The sequence below is a fragment of the Venturia canescens genome, chromosome 11 (assembly GCF_019457755.1).
Source record: "Venturia canescens isolate UGA chromosome 11, ASM1945775v1, whole genome shotgun sequence".
Classification (NCBI taxonomy): domain Eukaryota; kingdom Metazoa; phylum Arthropoda; class Insecta; order Hymenoptera; family Ichneumonidae; genus Venturia; species Venturia canescens.
In genome coordinates, this window is record NC_057431.1 from 3964131 (window position 1) to 3983674 (window position 19544).

The following is a 19544-nucleotide window of genomic DNA, read 5'->3' on the forward strand; positions in this document are numbered from 1 at the left end:
TAACGAAGCGACCGCAAAAAATCGTCGTGTCATTACGATCGTAATAATTTTCACATCACAACGGTAATGACTAAATAAAAAGCTCGATGAAAGAGCACGTGGCGTATGGATTTCGTGCTCGAAGCTATATATACAGAATGTAAAATCGTGGGGCTTTTTTCGCAAAAGGTTGAGTATTAACAAGGCTATACCATAAAATACAGCTCGATGCGGTGAACAAAAATTTCGCGAAAAAAAATATTCGTTTTCGTGACTAGTTTTCGATCCGTGATACGCAAACAGACGGTTGCAAAAAATAGAGGGAAAAAAAATTTTTTACGAGCTTTTCCCTACCACCCTCGAGCCTTTTGACGGTGAAAATATATTTTTCCTTTTATTTTGAAAACCCCTATGCACGCACGTTAGTTGCTCCGATCCCTGTTTGAAATGCCCCGCTTTTTGCATCCCTCTCTCTCTCTCTCTCTCTCTCTCTCTAGCTTTTCAATCGCTCTCTCGCAAGGGTTAGAGTGCTCTCGGTTTATGCCGGAAAGGGATCAATGGACTCCATGTAAAACGAGAACGATCCTCGAGATTGAATCCAACCTTGCAAACGCGAACTTTCACGTAATTCTTTTTTGTTTTATTATACTCTTTTTTATTTAATTTTATGAAAATCTACGCTCATCGTTGGTGACGTACAAACTGAAAATTCATTAAATGAGACTCTGTACACAATATTGTATCGGCAGCTGTTGTTACATCGGTATTCTAAACGTTCATCAAAATACATATGATCGATCGATTCACTTTCATGATGCACTTTCCGTTCACTATTCTCTGTATCGAATTGTAGGTAATTTAGAAATAAAAAAAAAATGCAGAGCAAGTCGAAGGAATAAGTATATTTTGACATAGTCAAAAAAACTAACGGAGCATCGAAAAAAAAAAAAATCAATTTCTTCTAGAGCTTTTTACTCGAGCGTCTTTTTCACAAGTTTCCGCGACTAGAAATTTTCAGTCAGCATCGAACCAAGTCACGTGATACATAGAGATGAATTCAGTTGATGCCCAGTTAAGTTGTAAGGGTAGGAGTAAGAAAAGCCAGAAGAGTACGCGTCGCTATATCGTCGTGAGCGCGGCACAATATGTGAGGAGCAGGTATCACTTTCTCTGACGCAGCAGGAAACTCGTGAATGTCTGGAGCAAAGTGTCGACACTCGTAGTACGACCCTCTGTACATATATATTCATATATCCACATATCCGAATATAGTGATGAAGCGAGAAGTAGAAAAGAAAAGGAGAGACTCGGACGCGTCCGACACACCATCCACCAGCAATGACAAAAATAAATCGTATTCTTCGCTCGTAGTCTTCCCCCCTCGCCGCGGCATCGTTTGATTTTATGAATAACGTACTATTTGCGCGCTAAAAAAAGGGGGGATAAACCCGTATTATCCGCGCGAGCGAGAGAGAAAGCTTTTACGACGAGGATGAGTTTTCCATGACGATAATCAGTCTCGTGAATGATAAAAATTCATCAGAGCAGTACAAAAAAGCTTTATCGGCAAATTTGTTTTTCCACGATGAGTTACAACAAGCAAGATTGAAATAATAATGATTATTATACGTTATGCGCGCGGAGAGTAACAAGATTTTTGAGGGAAAAAGTTGACAACTTAAACGAGTGTATAATCGTTGCTAATTCTTCTCGTCAACTTTTCCAAGGTCGGCGCAATAGTGAAGTTTAAAACGGAGTAAAAATATTTGAAATTTTTTCACATCGTTTGGGTGGTAAACATCGTTTTTTTATTTACTTTTCCATCGGTAAAGTCGAAGGGCGATGAGAAGAAAAGCGAAGAAATTGTATTTTAATGACGATCGTCGTGGTGGTGCATCTTCGATGCTCGCGCAGCACCATGCATGGCATTCTGCAACAGTTTAATAAAGATCGAAAGACAACAGGAGACTGTGAAACGAAACGAGGAGTATGCAAGAAAAGATACATCGGTAGGAATAATGGAAAACGTGCTTTTGCAGCCGAATGACTGTGAAAGGTGAGAGATACAAGATGGCCGAGGCTTGAAAATGTGTAAGTAACAAAAGGCAAGAAAAAAACAAAAATAAAATAAAGAAATAAGAACAAGAGCAAAAAGTACTGTGCTCGCGAGTCCGAGAGGAAGAGTTACCGTAGAATACGACTATATCCACGTGGAATAAGACTTACGTGAAGCGAATAATGAGAAAAAGTCTCGACGGTGGAAATATATATAGTTAACCGGAGAAAAGAAAAAGATGGAGGAAATAAGAAGCCCTCGAAGGGGTTTGAGAAAAGATAGAGAGGGAAGAGTGTTTTAGAGAGCAGCTACTCTCTCGCGAAGCTTGAGGTTTCGGCGTACCTCATGATCCCTGGTTCAACAAGAGAGCCGAGAAGACGTTTTTCCTTCCTTTCCTCGTTTTTTTTTTTTCTTTTTCTCTCTATTTCTTCCCCACCGTCCCATTTTCTCCATGGCGAGCCATGCTACACGCGGCGTCATCTTTGTTTCATCGTTTTTAATCTCGTAATGTTTTTCCAGCCAAGCAGGTTATTTTCCTCGTGCACCAACCGCGTTCTTCGCTAACCCCGGTGCGTTGAAAAAAATCATGATAAGAAAATTGAAAGTAGCCCAAGTTGAAAGTGAAAAAATCTATCAACCGTTTTCTCGTCGATTATGTGGAAAATTTTCAGGATATGCGCGAATAAGCGGCGCTTAAAACAAATGAAATTGAAAATAATAAACTACGGTAAATAAGTATGACTGAGTACACGCACCCGCACGAGCAGCTCATTTTATTGTCCAAACGATGAAAAAATTTTAAATAACGTAAGATAAATCTAGGGTATGGCCCCCCTCGCCCAGCAACCCCTAACCGCTCTCGCTCTCTTGACTTTCGTAAAACATTTTCAACCTTTTCTACCATTGTTTCATCTTTGCACGACGGATTCTCGGTCGACTTATTCTCTTAGAGAAACAAAAGGATATCCCGTGAATTCTGAATTCTTCCAACTTGCCATGTATACACACCCGTGCGAGCAGCCGAAACGTCTCTCTGGAATATATACGCTTGCCGGGAGACAAGTGGCCGATTATTATTATTATTATTATTATTATTATTATTATTATTTCTCCAAGTTATTCCGAGTCAAGTCTTACATCAGAGATTTTCAACGTTCACGATTTATCGAGATCCGCCTTTTTTTACTCTATTCCACATTAAAACTGGAATTTTTTCCATTCCCCTCTGCATGCGAGAAATCATATTGTGCCTCGGTAGCACGAAACTTGAAAGCTTTTATCCAGGCTTATTAATTGTTAAAAAGGAAAAGCCTAATGACACCTTTTGTTTGTTTGATTTTTTTAAAATTTGTTATTTTTCGTATTATTATTATTATTATTATTATTATTATTATTATTATTCGAGTACCGGAGCAAAATGAATAATAATGACCGAATGCGATGGAAGCGCAATCGGTATGTGGCCCCCATATAATCTTTCCGAGATCAACAAACGCACAGGCTCAATGAGCGGGCTTGTTTCGCCCGGGTTTTCGTAATTTTCTTTGGCCTTCGTAATGAGGTCGAAGCAGTCGAATAGGATTGGAAACGAGAAAAATTCTCAATCAGACATATTCTTTTATCATTTATAAATCTCATTCATTTGGTTAAAAATAATAAAATTACATCTGGGAAAAATTATTCGAGCCTTGATCCGAATAACCGAATGAACGTGAATAAAGACAAATCCTTAAAAAAAAACGTACCCTCTACGGCCAAATCGACGTTTCGTAAATTGATTTTTTTATTCTTTCGATTATTAAAGATGCGATCAATTCGGAGAGCAATAACGGTGGAAGAGGGAAAAGTTAAATTTCCACAAAAACATGGCTCTTCTTTACCAGACAGAAGAGAGGAAAATCCCATCGGAGGGAAAAGTTTGCTTCGGTATTCGAATCACGAGAAGAGCGAATACCGGTTGCTTCGTTACGATTTATCGTCCATCGTCGATGTCTGTCACAACGTTGATTCTTTTACATCCACCTTTTCTCTCGTTTTTTTTCTTTCGTTCGTCCTCGTTCGTTTTTGTCCTTATTTTATTCTTCGGGGCTGATCTCTCGTAGCTTTCGACGTTTGACTGACATTACGGAACCTCGCTGCTTCCCGAGCTTTTATTATCCCACTTTTTCGAGTTACATCAGACAATGACAGATTATCGATCGGATACATGCGACGAGCATACCCTTCGTGAGCGAACAAAAAAAATATCACTTTCAAGTTAACCTCATTTTTATTTTAACGAAATATGTAAAAGTACAATCGGACAAATTGAAAAATTTATCATCATTCGCGATCATCGTCCAACAGCGCAAGTAGTTGCGGCCAGTAGCCGGCCAAAAATATTTTTCAAAATAAAATATTTTAATAAATTTTTCCAAATCCTCTACCTTGACCTTGATACGTGATATCAAGGTCGAGGTCGGATGTGAATTGAATTGCAATGACCAACGATAAAGCTATTACAAATCGAATATCCAGTACGCGGAAGAACCGAATCGAACTGTTGCTCTACGACACATTTCACAAAAAAGAACTAATTCCTTTAATAACCAAATCGCGATTTATGACAGGGAGTGGTTTGTTGTCCTACGATGAAAATTCGTACGAGAATGATATTCTTTCATTTTTATCCGTGAAAAATCTTGATCGATCTATTGTAAATATAGCGACCAGACTGGTCAAGGCCGAACGGAGAATAGCTTACCGAGCAAAGAAAAAAGAAAAGTAACGAGGAACCATGGAGAATTGTCCATTAATTCCTGACTCACCCATATTTGTTTACCCACTGAATAAACTATGCGTTACCCATTGTCTCCTCCTTCTCCCCCCCCCCCCCCCACCCCCCCCTCGAATAGAAATAAGAAACAAAGGATTCAACAAAAGAAGTGTATTGAACCACCGCGCATGCGTGTATTAATATCATGAGAAGAGCCTGCTGTCGCTTTCTCGATAAAGAATGGACTATCAGAATCAATTTAAAAAAAAAAACCACCCCTACGCGCTCCTCAAAATAAATACGAGATAAGTTTGAAGCTCGATAATGAAAAAAAAAAAAAAAAAAAAAAAAAAAAAAAAAAAAAAAAAAAAAAAAAAAAAAAAAAAAAAAAGAATCGCGACCATGAATCGCAATTCATCGTCAAAACGAATGAGGATTTCGAGGCTGCGGGAAAGTATTTCTGGCGAGTCTGAAAAGCAGGGTTTTTTCCTCAACCAGACGGAATGGATCGAAACAAATAGAACATGAAGTTGTTAGCTGCCAGCACAGAGAAGGATTTGATAAAACGAAAGAGCTCAATGAAATTTTATCCTCTGCTGCCGGAGGATGATCCCGTTGGATGCGGAACTGCGGGGAGAGGTATGGATTTAAAAAGTGTTGTGGACAAATATGGCAACGAGCCACGAAATAGGGAGGAAGGGTCAACGCTGGCGTAGCGGAAAGTTTTCGGTGTCTAACGTCAAGGAACAAACGCCGCTGGTACCGCTGCCGCCGTCGCTACCCGCGACCACATCGGCAGAATGTTTCCAGCCACATCCCTTTTCACCTCTAGCACTCTGCTTCTTCGCCTCACGCTACTGCGGAACATCGAGGTTGTTTGTCGAAGCCGTTCGGCTGGTAGATTAGCAGCAGCAGCAGCAGCAGCAGCAGCAGCAGCGATATATCGCCAAGAGGAAAAGACAGCTACGCTTGTGCGGTTACTACGTGAAACACCTGGTACCGCGTCATACCAGCGCCTCTACGTACTACAAATATTTGTGTCGAGGCGCGCAACCGTATTTAACCAGTACTGTCTCTCAACACAAGTTCCATGGCATCCGAGTTTGCCTCGTGTCTCCCTCCGACTTTCTCTCGCTCCGTTCGCCGTTTCTATACAAAATTACCTTCAACAAAACCAATTTTACTGTCAAAAATCGAAACTTACTACAATACATTATTATTGTCATCCCCATCGAGATAAAAAGAACGCGCGTATTTTCACCGTTTCCGCGATCACGCTTCATACCAAAAGGTCCTGCTCCATCAATTCGTACAGCAGATATACGTTTGATTTTTAACAGCTTTTTTTAGTTTTTAATCACCAGAGGGTATAACAGTTCCCTAACAACCGCGAATCCTTCGGAATTTTTTTCTTTAATCGGTCGTTAAAATGAGAAATCCCGCAACTTTGCAACTGTACTTTTTAAAAACAAAAATATACATGCTTCAATTATTGTCCCCAACGCATATTAATTGCTATAGGGATTTATCGAGCTATATAGGGGAGTATGGGGCAAAGTGGCCCACTTAAGGAATTTAACGAGTTTATTTCTCGAATTTTGAAAAAAAAAAAATTTTGCGCAAAGTGGTGAAAATTGATAACCCCCTCAAATGTGGTGAAAATTGATAACTGTCGCTTCTCGTTAAATAATCGAATAGAATAAAAAAAAAAATTATAGTCAGAATACGTGGATAACCTTTGCCATTATCCGTGGCAAAACCCCGTTCTTATCGGGCAAATCGTTGGAAAACCGCCATTATCACGAGTCCCCGTTGTATCACGCAAATCTATAGTGAGTAAGAAAAAAAAATCATCAAAAAAGAAAAATTCTTGTCTGCGGAGGACGTTGCTTGTATTTTCTGCGATCAACTTTATTCGCATTCCTCCAAAGACTGGATTCGCTGCGGAACATACCTATATATAAAATGGGCGAACACCTTGTGCGTGCAAATGTTGATGAAGATGAGGTCAGTTATATAAGTACGATTTTTGTCAATCAAAATAAAATAGACATTTATCAGTAATTCGCAAAATCATTCTCATGCACCCTTTGCCTCAAATAAATAAATTTCTCAAAAAACATGGAATTCTCACTCATTCTGTGCCCCAGAAATCGAAATTCCGTGAGTGGCCACTTTGCCTCAGAATAAAAAAATTCCCCAAAAAAGTGGGTGTCCAGCACTTTGCCCCATATTCCCCTATATAGCTGCGTTAACGAAAAATGTTTATAGGAATAACAATTTTTTCTTCTACGAGAAATGTTTTTTGGGATTGAAAATCGTGGCAGCGATTATTTACAGTGCTCGCATATGATCGGGGTAGCACATAACTCGCACAGTTCGCTACGCAAAGCACATGCTGAAATCACAACATTCCCCTTCATGTATGATATCAACCCCTTAAGCTTTTACACAAGCCCCGAGCGAGTGGTCGCTCGGTTCAACATTTTTTTCGCTCGATTCATTATCGTTCCGCTGAATCGGGCAATAACCTTTCAACGCAAACGAGGTCGCGTGAAAATCGCTTTAAGTATATATATATGTGTGTGTGTGGGATGAGTTGTTTTGAAAGAACGAGCGAAACAGCCGAGGCAGAAAAAAAGAAAAAATGAAGAGAGAATAAACAAACTAAAAAAGAAGGAAGACGTAAAATAATTCGATGTTCAATAATTATACAATTAATTTATCAATTCAATAAAGTTTATTTGTGACTGTTCGTTTCCAAAATTTGTTTGCATTTAATCTTTTGTCTAATGATCAATACTCAGACCCAACATATATACATACGACGAGCACAAACTTTGAAACGGGCGATAAACCCACTCGAATAAACGAAGCAAGAGTTGTTTTTACGTGTCTTCATGGAATCCACCGGAAGACGGGATCGAGTACCTCAAGATCATCAACCGCGGCACACATATTCATTAATTGCGCATTTGTTTGAGCGCAAAGCATTTTTGCGTGACAATTCAACAGAAAGAATCTCATTAATGGCCAACAAAATTTTTTACTATACCCGCGCGATGTATATATAACCAATGAGGGAGTAGAGCACCATAGTTGAATTTTTCAAGTCAATTCGAGCAGAAGCCTGCGTTGCGGATATTCCGAGAGATAAGATTTCACCCAATAAACCGATAGCTAAAGATTTTCAATGCAGAAGTTTCGTCTGTGTGTGCACAATAAGTATTGCAATATGACGGTGACCCCCCGGCAGCTCCGTGCTAGCCTCAGCCCAATATCTCGTTATTGAGTTCCGCGCGTTCATTTCGCTTGTCAAGGTTCGCCCCGAGAACTGACTCGGCATCATTCCTTGCCGTCTTACTCGTGAGAATATACCGGCTCCTCGAAGCCATGAAACGAACCATTAGGTATATAGATAGTAGAGATGTATAGAAGGTACGCGTGAATGTACACCGAGGAGGTTGGAGCGGCAGCAGCCTCTTCCGGATGATAACCGAGAGTATGGATTGTGACGTGACATTTTTGCCCCGCCACTCGTACGAATCGTGTCGACCAGTGGACCGGGTTTACGGCCCATTTTGACGCCGTTCGACTCGTCGGGTGTTGGTCGGAACGAGACTCATCGTCGCGTAATTATAAGTTTTATTTTAAGAATCGCGTATAGTTCATTTCGAGCGACCATTTACCAAGTCTAATAACCGTTACCTTTTACCTCCGTGTGCAAGGAGAAGAGAGAATTTTGGATTGTCTAATTTTGAGTTTTGATGAAGTTTCCTTTTGACTATTTCGTTTGTTTTTGAGAGATTTGGGGTTACCGTCACCACATTTGGCCTCGCAAGCATTATTTATTTGGCGTTACTTTCCTGCTGTTCGAGCCGATCTCGCTCGCGAGAATCATTCCTCTCACGCCGTCCTCGAGTACCGAAGAACATTCTCGACCTGCGGGCGGTTGAAAGAGCACGCTGGCATAGGTCATTTATTGAACGCCGCCCGTATCTTTCCTGCCGTAGCAACCCAGAGTTGCCCCGCCCGCAATACCGTGAATTCGGGTGTCACAGTCCGGGCAAACCAGCGCCTCGTCAGGTGGGCTGGTCTGAGGGAGTTTTCTGGAGGCGAGGTGCTGTTCTTGCCTGGTGGCTTATCATTGTGGGCCCACCGTAACATCCGGAGTCGTGAGGGAGACCTCCCCTCGGCCTTTCAGAGCTGCCCGCCGGATCCCCAAGAGGAGAGACACCCGGATTACGGTCATCTAGTCGAGAGGAGTGTTTCGAGTGAGCGGGAGAGGTGAGAGCAGCCGAAGGGTAATTATTATTGTGTAAAGAAGCGTGACGGGAATTATCCTCCGTACACGCTCCATTGTTTTGAAATTCCCGCGGAAGCGCGAGCAAAGAGTCCGTACTTTAGTTCGCGCCTAGCGCGTGAGCGCTGTCGTGCATGGGCCTAGTGGTGGGGAGAACGCCGAATTTGGAGGACCGCTCGTACGCACTATGAGTCTTCTTCCGATCACCTCACCAGCGAGTCACCAATACCTCCCGATCATCGAGGTCCCTTTGTCTTTCGGCGTGCGACGAGCTGGTTCCTCGGTAAGCCCTTTCTCTTTCTCCCCGAATGATTAATGGAGTTTTGGAATTTAGTTCCGGTCTATTTGGCGTATCGGGGAACATGTGTGTCGAAGTTTCGAGCAAGATTGCGGCCGATACTTCCCGTGCTCCCCAAATTTTGTATTTTTTACGGCTCAGCTCCGCTAATCGATTCGATATTAATTTGGGTCCATTCAGTATACTTTATTTGACGTAATTCTATAGAGCATTAATTAATTGAGTTGAGTTTAATATGTCGAATTTTGATATCGTATTTTATGTAGTACGCGCTGGAATATTTCACGCAGTTACATTTCTCTCTCTCCCTGCACGCGTTGAGGCTCTAGCGAGCACGGTCGTTCGCGCAATGTTTTCGTCGTCTATACGGCGATTTATTCTGTCTTTTGTATGGCGTATTTTTCAGCCGCTCCTTTTGCGTTCTTAGTTATTTCTGTTTCTTTATTGCGTGATGATTACATTATCTCCTGTTGCCTTTTGCGAGTTATAGTATGGCATATTCTATCGGTACCTGGTTATAAATATTATCTCGATGTTAATTTCTTTACTATCTTAATTTTCAATATCGCCACCTTTGTATTACCTGTACTGATCGTTCGGGAATTTCGGTGTTACCTCGCGCTTAGCCGCAATTCGCTTCACTATTACCTTCGATTACCTTTCGTCGCGTATCTTCGAGTTTTCTCGCGATCGAAAACTCGTGTAGGGGTCGATTACCTTTTACCTGAATTTACCTAAGACACCGATTGTTCTGGCGTTGGTTACCTTTTACCTATTACCTAAGGCATCTGCTCGTCAGATTGCTGGATTATCTTTTACCTACAATGCCAGAGCGTCGGTCGTCGATTACCTACGACACCCGCGAAATTGCGATGCGATTACCTATTACCTGAATTACCTGATGAATTCGAGTAAGCCGCTCACGAAAACCGCGTTGCCGTCCGATACGTATTGGCCATGCGATTCTAGCGAGCCGTAAATTGAATTTCCTTTCCAATTCTCATTTTATATAGAATCCAATCTCGCGATTATTCATCTTGTCCTGTACTTTTGTTTGTTTGACGAACTTGTGAATAAATGGTTAATATTTTCTGAATCTTCTGTCTGTGTCGCTTATTTGCTTTGCGTTGTGAATTGCTACTTTTCCCCAAGGATCCCCCCCCCCCCCCCCCGCCCTCTACCTTTTGTATCTCAGATGAGCTGAGTAGTCGGACCGTCCTCGGTCATTCGTTCCCCTCGTGTGCGGGAAGGAGCAAGTGAGCCGAGAAGGGATTTGATCGTACCTCCCCGGGAAAATCTTGTTACAGGATGCACCCCTGCTGCCTGTTATACCTCTCGATATCGCATATAAGTATCTTGCCTACAACACATTCGAATATCGGTATATGGACTCGACGAGAAAAGATTCGGGAAAAGCTGATTTAAGCGTTGTACCATGGTCGCGAATACCAGTTTCTCGAATAGCAGCCTGCTTCACCTCCTTCATTTTATTTTTCTTACTTTGTAACCTATATAGACTTCACATCGAGATGATCTTTCAATATTCATCATGATTTAGCGATACTAATCTCATAAGTGAAAAATATTATATATGCGGGTGCGGTCCGCGCGCTTTGCCACCAAGCACACGGATCTCGAGTAGTAGTTTTCTCATTCTCTGCTTCCTGCTTTTTCTCTCATCCGTAAATAAACACTAATACGTTTCAAGATTAAGGCAGCAATCTGGAAGAAGGATTTGAAGATAAAATCAATTAATCCCAGCAGCGCACGCAGATGGTGTACAAATATGGCGATAAGGATTTGTCTCTATAGCGAAGAGGTATAGGTGTACACGTCGGGGGAGAGCAGAGAGTACTTTTGGGGAATGTTCCTTTGAGAAGAAAAAAAAATCGAGTGCGGTGGAAGATGGAGCGAGAGCAGCGCGCGATCCAAAAGAATCCAAATGTTTCGTTATTGCGAATCCGCGTTCTCCTCGCATAGCATTAGGAAAGTAAAGGTGGTTGAATCTACGGCGAAGACTGCAAATACATATACATTTCTCTCTTTCTCTCGCTTTCTTCGCGCACATTCTTGGATGGTGTAAAGGAGTGTAAAGGGGGCGATGGATACGTGTGTAGCCGCGGGAAGAAGTATAATGCCGGGCGTTTGAGATCTCTAGAAAACGAGGTTAAATCTCCCCTTCGTAGAAAGAAAAGGAAGATGCTTGAATCGCGGATTGTGAAGAGGGAGCGAGAGAGGGCGCGCGAACGCGTGAGAGGATGCGGATGTAAATCGAGGAAGAAATTCCGAGGCCGTCTTGACTCTGGTGTGTGCGGCTTTCAGCGCCCTCTGAACAGAATTGCGGCTGTTTATCTGAGCCAACCGACGGAAATTCCATTCCATCTCCAAACTACCCCCCTTACATTACATTTAGTCTCTCGCTCCCTGCATCTTCTTTCCTTCTCTTTCTTTTCTAGATCCAAACACACTCTACTCGCCGGCTCGATTTCGTTCCTTGTTCTACCATCGCGCTATACATATACGTATATATACGTGTTACGCGATATACACGCTCCAGCCTCTCGCTAATGTCAGCCAACCCCGCACTTGTTCCCGTTCTTATTTATTGCGTTCTCGCACCTTTTTTTTCGTTTTACAGCCCCCTATAGCGCTTGACAACGAAAGAAAAGGGGAGAAACAGGGGAAAGCTCGCCGCGAGAAGCTTTCCCAGACCGTTTCTTCAACATTCTTTCGTCAACCAGAACCTCTCGCGTTCTGCGAGCGCGGCGAAAAAGAAAACAAAAAGTCAGCCCCCCGCCTTTCTTTCTTATAAGATTTCTCATTTCCTACAATCTGCTTCCTCTCTGTATATGCTTCTCCTACTCGTGCTTTTTCTTCCTTTCAGGGATTTTCAGATTTCAAGCTAAAAAGAGAGAGGACAGCTCGAATCCGTCCTGCTCTCACCCTCTCAGACTCGGAGGCTTCTTGCCCGTTCGTTCAAGTCCCTTCGGGGCACACTCTTTAACTAAGCTTCAGAAAATTCTTAACACCAACGTAACGTGTAACGCGCCCTTCTCTCCGCGACCTCTGGTGTCTGCCTCGTGAAAAGGAGCAAAGTGGAAGAACACGTTCGGGATTCTCCTGCTTGTTATTATATGGAAATGCGTTCAAAGACTTTATATGCATTCGCAGGTTATATCGCCGGTGATGTTCCCGTTTTTTCGTTTAATACACCGCTCCACCCGCTAGTTCCCGCCCTATCCCGACTTTGTCCCGTCCCGTTCCATCGCTCCTCGCCTCTTATTTACTCCATCCGGAGAATACATTTTTTTCCGGCGGGTCAAACCTCTTCGTCGACTGAATTTATCATAAATTTCCAATAAAATTCAACATTTTATTTTAAACTATAAATAATAATTAGTCAAATTTAACGTAAATAAACGTAAATTTGGTCCCTTATAATCCGCCTAATAAATGCTGGATATTTGATCGGCGATAAGACTGTTCAGCCGACATTTCATTCGTCAATATAGTCATAGGAATAATATTCAATTGATATACCATCGTGCACGGGTGGTTTGGTTTCACCTAAGCTCCACCACATTAATTACCTGTAAATAGCCTTTTGACTTGGAGCAAGAGTAAATCTACATAACGCTAAGCTCATTTCCAATCGCGTTTAACATTCTATATCCCTCCTCCTGCTCCTCCTCCTCTTCCTCTCATTCTCTTGTTCGTCTAACCTTCGTGTAATGAAGTTTGAATAAGAGCTAATATTAGATCCTTCATCATTCGGCATAACTGGTAACCGATTCCGTTGGAACTCTCCCGTTCCTATCGTCTTTCGCGCTCGCTCTCTCATCTACTCTACATTTGATCGGTGCAATCCTCGGTCTCTCCCTCTCTTCCTCTGAGCGCGTAGTTCAGAAATAGCAGTTATCAAGTCGCCACAGAGATATGGAAGTCGATTCCTACGGGAGCGACTGTTTCATATCCCGGCCTGCATAACGATTTCCCTTTCCTCTACTTTCGTTCCTGTGCCGCTCACCGCCCCACCCCTATCCCGCGCTCTATCTCTTGCTCTCTCCCATTCTATTCCCAGAAAATGTACTTGGCTAATTGTTCACTACATTAGTCAACGAGAACAATTGAATTAGTCATCGTAAAGGTTATATTGTACAAGATTTTGCATGGTATTTCCTAATTATTACAGAGTAGCCCGAAAATAATGATAAAGCCGGTATACCTATACCTTAAAATATACGGATACATTTTATTTTGGAATAACCGGTACGTCATTCGAAAGGATAAAAAGGTCGTCGAGTATACGCGATTGGAGCGCCGAACGCAAATAAGCGATTTAACTGACTCGTAAATAGCGAAGAAGTTGGTAGGCGATTTTTGAAATTATTGTTCCATCATTCGCTATACCAGCCCCGTCAACGACATGGCTCTGCTGGTATACAAAAGAGTGAAAGAAAAGTTTGAAAAGGAGATGAAAATAAAACGGCAGAGAAATGTGATGAAAAAAAATGGGAGAAGCAGGGCGAGAGAGAAATGAGGGGAATACCGATAAAGGTGAAGATGAGGATAAATATATAAGTGTGTTGAAATCTTAATTGCCGCGCCGAAATGGCGCGTAATGACGTGAAATATTGTCAAGAGAAAAAGATGCTGAGTCTTATTAAACCCCGACGGAAGGAAGGAAGGAACGAAGGAACGAAGGAACGAAGAAGGGAAGAGCGGAGAAAAAAAAATAAGAAAAAGAAGAAAGAATGGTGGTGCTGGCACCAAACCGTCGGGAAAAACGAGAGTTGCGAAGGGAAAGAGTATGGGAGGTGGAAAATGAAAGAAAGGAGTTGTGCCAGCTGAACCTTTTAATCCGAGAATTCCGCGAAAAAACGCTGACCCAACGGTTTTCACTGCCAATCCGTTACAGAAAGTGCTACGCATCACGGCCGGTGACCCCAACATGACACAGGATTGCCTTGATTTTCATCTATTTTCCGCTATTCCATTCATTTTTTTCTTCTTCAATTTTCGTTATACCTCCTCTCGCTCTGCCTCTTCACACTCGTTATGTATTTTTCTTGCACCAAATTCGCAAACTTTAACGACATTTTTGCCTCCGGCAATCTCTCGTCGCTGAGTACGCTTGAATTTCTCAATTATTTGATGGAAAGACTCGGTTTGCTCCTTGAAATTAAAAATGAATATTTCGTACTTGTTATGACTGATTGCGAAACACGTATTTTATTGACAATTCTATTTAAATAATATTTTATTATGAACGATGATGAACGACATATCGAACGCTTTTAATGCGGCGGGGATAAGCATATAATACTTGTCGCATTCATTTTCAATTGCAAATAGGTCGAAGCGTGCAGCAAATAACAATCGAGGTTCTGCCGAATGAACGTGTAATTAATGAATATGGAACATATAAATATACATGTATCGCGCGTCTTGTGACACAAGTATAGAAACGTGTGTGAATTCGAAGAGCAGGTCAGTTTATCTTCATTTTAATATAATAAAAAAAAAAAAATCGAGCTCGGTTATATGGATTAGAAAAATGTAACGAAATTGGTGTGGGCGTATAATGCACACGTTACTGCGCAAATACATAAGTAAAAGTGTCCCAATGACGCTTTTTGGGTATAAAGGTATAGCGTGTATAGAAAAATAAGACAGTAAAATTGAGAGGGAACGCGCGCCGGGGCACAGGTCCGTACGAGCAGCTCAGGCACTGATCCAAAAGTGTATAAGGGGAGTGTGGAATGGAATCGTGGGTTGAGGAAGAGAAAGGAGCGGAAAAGGCGCAAGCGCTAAAACCGTGGAGATTGGAGATTCGAGCGCCGCGATTCAGTCAGCTACCGTCTGCCTAACGCGAAGGCTTTGCCGCGCTCTCGAAACAACAAAACACTTAATGCGTGATATACTAACAAGAAATATCAAATCACCTAATTCGACTAATTTGATGATGTTGACGCGATGATGCAAATAAACGTGTGAGATAAGATTTTAAAAGGGAAGGGAAAGAAATGATGATAAGAATGGTCGATAAAAATAGTGAAAAAATCAACTCACGATCAGTGGGTTGACGAACATTTCAATTGACCGGATAAAGTTGACGACACCACAGTAATAATGCGATTATCGCGATCACGTGTATGATTAATAATAAGTATGGGATTAATACTCGTACAATAAATTTTAATCGATCATGCTCATTTGAGTTAAGGGGTTGACGAATCTTTTGATCAACGATTAATCAAGGAAGGGCGGGGAAGAGTGTTTAAGTGAAAGTGACAGGTTATAGGTGTTTTTCTTTCGATCGGAATAATTTTATTCATTCACCAGCCGGTATATAAGAAGAAATGCATACTTTTTTATATGTTACATCCGCGTGCTTAGATATTGATGCGACGGCGACAACAAGAAATGACGTTCGAGATAGGAAACCGTAAACATCAAGAAGAGCCCAAAGCGATTCTTGCGAGGCTGGCTTGCCATACGGGAAAGCGGTCTGGACACCTGCTCGGTAATCCATCTCACAGTTTTTAAATCCAAAAACTACCCTCTATGACAGACCGAAGTCCGCCTCAGTCCCTGCTTCTCTTCTCTCCTTCATGCCCTTCGCGCTGCTCTTTATTTGCCTATATACCTTTATATTATACCTTCGAGCGAGGCTGCTCCTTCGTGTTTGTACTCGTGTGCCTGTGTATGCGTAACCGAATTAATTAGCCAACGGGTTACGGACCAGTGATAACGTCGGAAAAGCACATACCTCATATATGCTTGCCTCGGTGCATCTTATATATGTATGTATATTCTCACGCGACCATGTATACATGTTTATTTACATGCGAACGCCGCTGCTGCGTATAAGCACATACCGAAGCATAATACACGAGGATCTACCGCTCTTGGTTCTGTTACGTTATCGTTATTCATGGGCCGATTCGTATCCAAATATCCATGCTCGACCTGCTCGCACAGAGTACGAAGAAACATATGCGGAGAAAAAAAATTCAAATATAAAATAAGGGGCGGCGCATCCGAATATTGGGGGGGGGGGGGGGGCTTAGTCGTATAGGCGAGGACGACAAGTGTGTTGTTGTTGGGACGTGTGTTAATGCATATGTTACGGCTGTGCAAGCTTGTCCGACAAGTCGTATATGTCCGTCACGGGGAAGCTCCCGCAACACAACCCCTTTTGTCCATCTCTCCTCTCTCGCAAACCATACTCTCGTTGGATTATGGCGCCAGAGGATCCGGCTATGCATCAAATTAACATAATACAAATCCTTTGAAACGTATCAATTGATTAAATGAAAACATATATTATCTTCAATCGAGATTGGTATGGTCAAAGTGCGTTTATCAGGGGACCAGTTAAATCGCTGAAAAATACTGAAAATGAAAACCTTTTATATATACGCGTTTTCAAGCGTCACGGTATATAGAGAGACTTGATGTCGTTGCGCATAAAAAAGCCTGCTGGCTCGGATGTCTCAGGAAACAAAGATTTCGTATTCGGAAAACTGAAGCGACAATATCATATGAGAAAAACTTTGATTTCCCACCAGAACGTTCGTATATACGGAGTGCATTTTCACGGTGTATCTCGTGGTAAAACCCTTCGGGAAATTTCCTATCTCTCAGCGGTGTTTTTCCACTTTCCTTCTCTTTCTTGCGTCTTTCTCGTACGTTTGTAATACCGCACGATACGCCGTAGCCAAGTACATTTGCATAACGTCAAATGAAGAAACGGAGAGAACATATTTATCCGGTGTTAAACGCGAAAAGCAATACTATAGCTCTTCTTCTTACACGTCTGCGCGCGCGAGAAAAAAGCTAGCTTCGCGAAAAAAGCGATATCAGCGAACTCAAAGTACCCACGAGGGGTTTTATTTTTCGATACCGCTCGCGCGCAAGTTCTACCTTCAGGGATGAAAGAAAATCATTCGTCGTCGTCCCTCCGGCATAAAGGCTTTCGTTGATTTTTTTTCTCTTTTTTAATTAGATATACGCGCGAAAATCGAAAGTTCGATCTCTCCCCTGCTTTCATGCACAATATTATAAATACACCTGTGTCGCTCGTTTATGTATTCTTAATTTATTTTTATTAATTTTAATCGTAAAAGAGGAGCGTTCGAGTTACCTATGCGCGTATGAAGTTCCCCCAAGAATTTCATATACTACCCCAATCCTCTGCACCCCCTTAAGCTACTTTATTGCCCGCATACCTTTTTATACGGCACCATTTATCTCTTCCGATCTACCATCGAATGAGGAAAAGAAAGAAACATATTGATTTCATTCGTATACCAACCGAAATATACGATAAGACGGCGAAGGATACTTTGAGCTGGAAGTCGAAAGTTGTACACGAGGGCTTTCAAATTCACTCCGACAAAATTCGTGTCATTCAAGAGTTGATCGTATGATTTATAAATTTACTATATTATTTGATCGCCCCCGTAACGATGCGCTATACATTTGTTCGATTCGCATAAAATATTTCGGAATGAGAAAGAAAGGGCTGTCGAAGGGGGCAGGCGATTGGCAGGGCAAGGATATACTGACCGACGAAGAACGAGCCAATACGTTTTATTTCAACCCCCCTAGCTCAATACTATGGACTGTTACATCACACCTATTTAAATTAATATCATTTTAAGCGAGTACACCCGAAGGGCTGTGGTTTAACCGCGAAATAAATTATTCATGAAAATGGTCCTGCGATACGCAAAGCCTCGTCACGGTTCGACGATCGATCCTCGCTCATCATTTTAACTGGCTCAATCATTCGCACACCCGCGCGTGTTGTATTATTTTTAGAAGCTTTTCCTTTCGCCGCATCTCGTTATTTGGTTAATGGTACATTTTTATATTAATAAAAATTATGGAAATTTTCGTTTATTTTTCCAAAAAAAAAAAATTTTGAAGAGATAGCGAACTCGAGTGTGGCATAAAGTCCAGGAATTCACCTCTCTAAAATGCACTCCTTCATCCATATTTCTTCCTCCATCTCCTTCCTACATCGTTTTTTCGACCTTGCCACATCTTCTTCTCGAAGAACAGGCGGACCAAGAAGAAATAGGAAACGAATTGTAGAATCCCCCTTTCCCACGTCGCTTCCTTCTCGAAAAAGTTCCTTTATCAAAAGTCGTATAAAAAATATAAGGCTAAAAAAAGAGGGGAAATTCGTGTCCGACGTCCTGAATTTTGCTTCTTTCCTTCCCTCTCTCTCTCACACACACACACACACTGTGTCGGAGAAAACGACTCCCCGACATCTGTGGGAAAGTCTTACACCCTCATATACACGGTGACTAAAAATTCAACCTTAAGACTTGAAAGTTATAGGAAAGATATTCCGGGCGCGATTCCACGCGGCGAAAACGGTTTTTTACAGTTTTCCTCTGCGATGTATCTCTGTCACCGATTGCCAGTTATTAATAAAATTGATCACAGTAATCCATTGTACGCTTAAAATTAGTGCGAGCTTTTCTTATTCTTTATTCCTTATATAGCTCATCGCATTCGACCCTTTTCATTAATAATCGACATCGAATCCAGTCAACAGCGAGTCGAATGAAAATATGCGAAAAATTCAATAATCAAATTGTTATCCTAACCCGTGGGTGACTTTCAAATCATCCTGTATGTACGCATATCATCTTCCTTTTATATTCTTTCGTATATGTACGAACATTAAGAACTCGTAGATCCGACCGCAAAGAACGACTCCTCGAGAATTTTCGTCCACCTACCAAACCCAAATGGAACACTACCGGACACTCCGAGAAGACTTTTTCTCCTTCCTCCTACCACGAGTTTTTCCTTATCCACGTTACAACTTTCATTCCTGCGTTATGCAAAGGAGAGAAAAAGGGCAAAAAAGAGAGACGGTTTGCGACAAAGTTTTCTCTTTATTTCTTCCATACCTTCTCTGGCCTTCGACTTCTCTTTACCTACTTCCCTTTTCGTTCCTCCTTCTCTCTCTCTCTCTCTCTCTCTCTCTCTCTCTCTCTTTCTCTCTCTTCTCCGGGCTTATCCTCATTTCAAAATTTACAAACAGACGACCGACGTGTGTCCAATATTCTCAAGTATATAAAAAGGTGCATATATCGCAATACCTTTTCCGCAATGAAACTCATGT

At 41.8% G+C, this 19544-nt stretch overlaps 1 protein-coding gene across 2 annotated transcripts in view; it reads left to right on the top strand.

Moving 5' to 3' along the window:
- The window catches only part of LOC122417693 (zwei Ig domain protein zig-8-like), an 83669-nt gene that overhangs the window by 32959 nt on the left and 31166 nt on the right, over positions 1-19544 (top strand). The window contains exon 1 of one of the 2 annotated variants that reach the window (XM_043431454.1): positions 15253-15917. The exons of the other annotated variant lie outside the window; for it this stretch is intronic. The gene's annotated coding sequence lies outside the window, so the exon portion shown is untranslated. Of the gene's footprint in view, positions 1-15252; positions 15918-19544 lie in introns of those variants that run through there. 2 annotated transcript variants of the gene reach the window in all.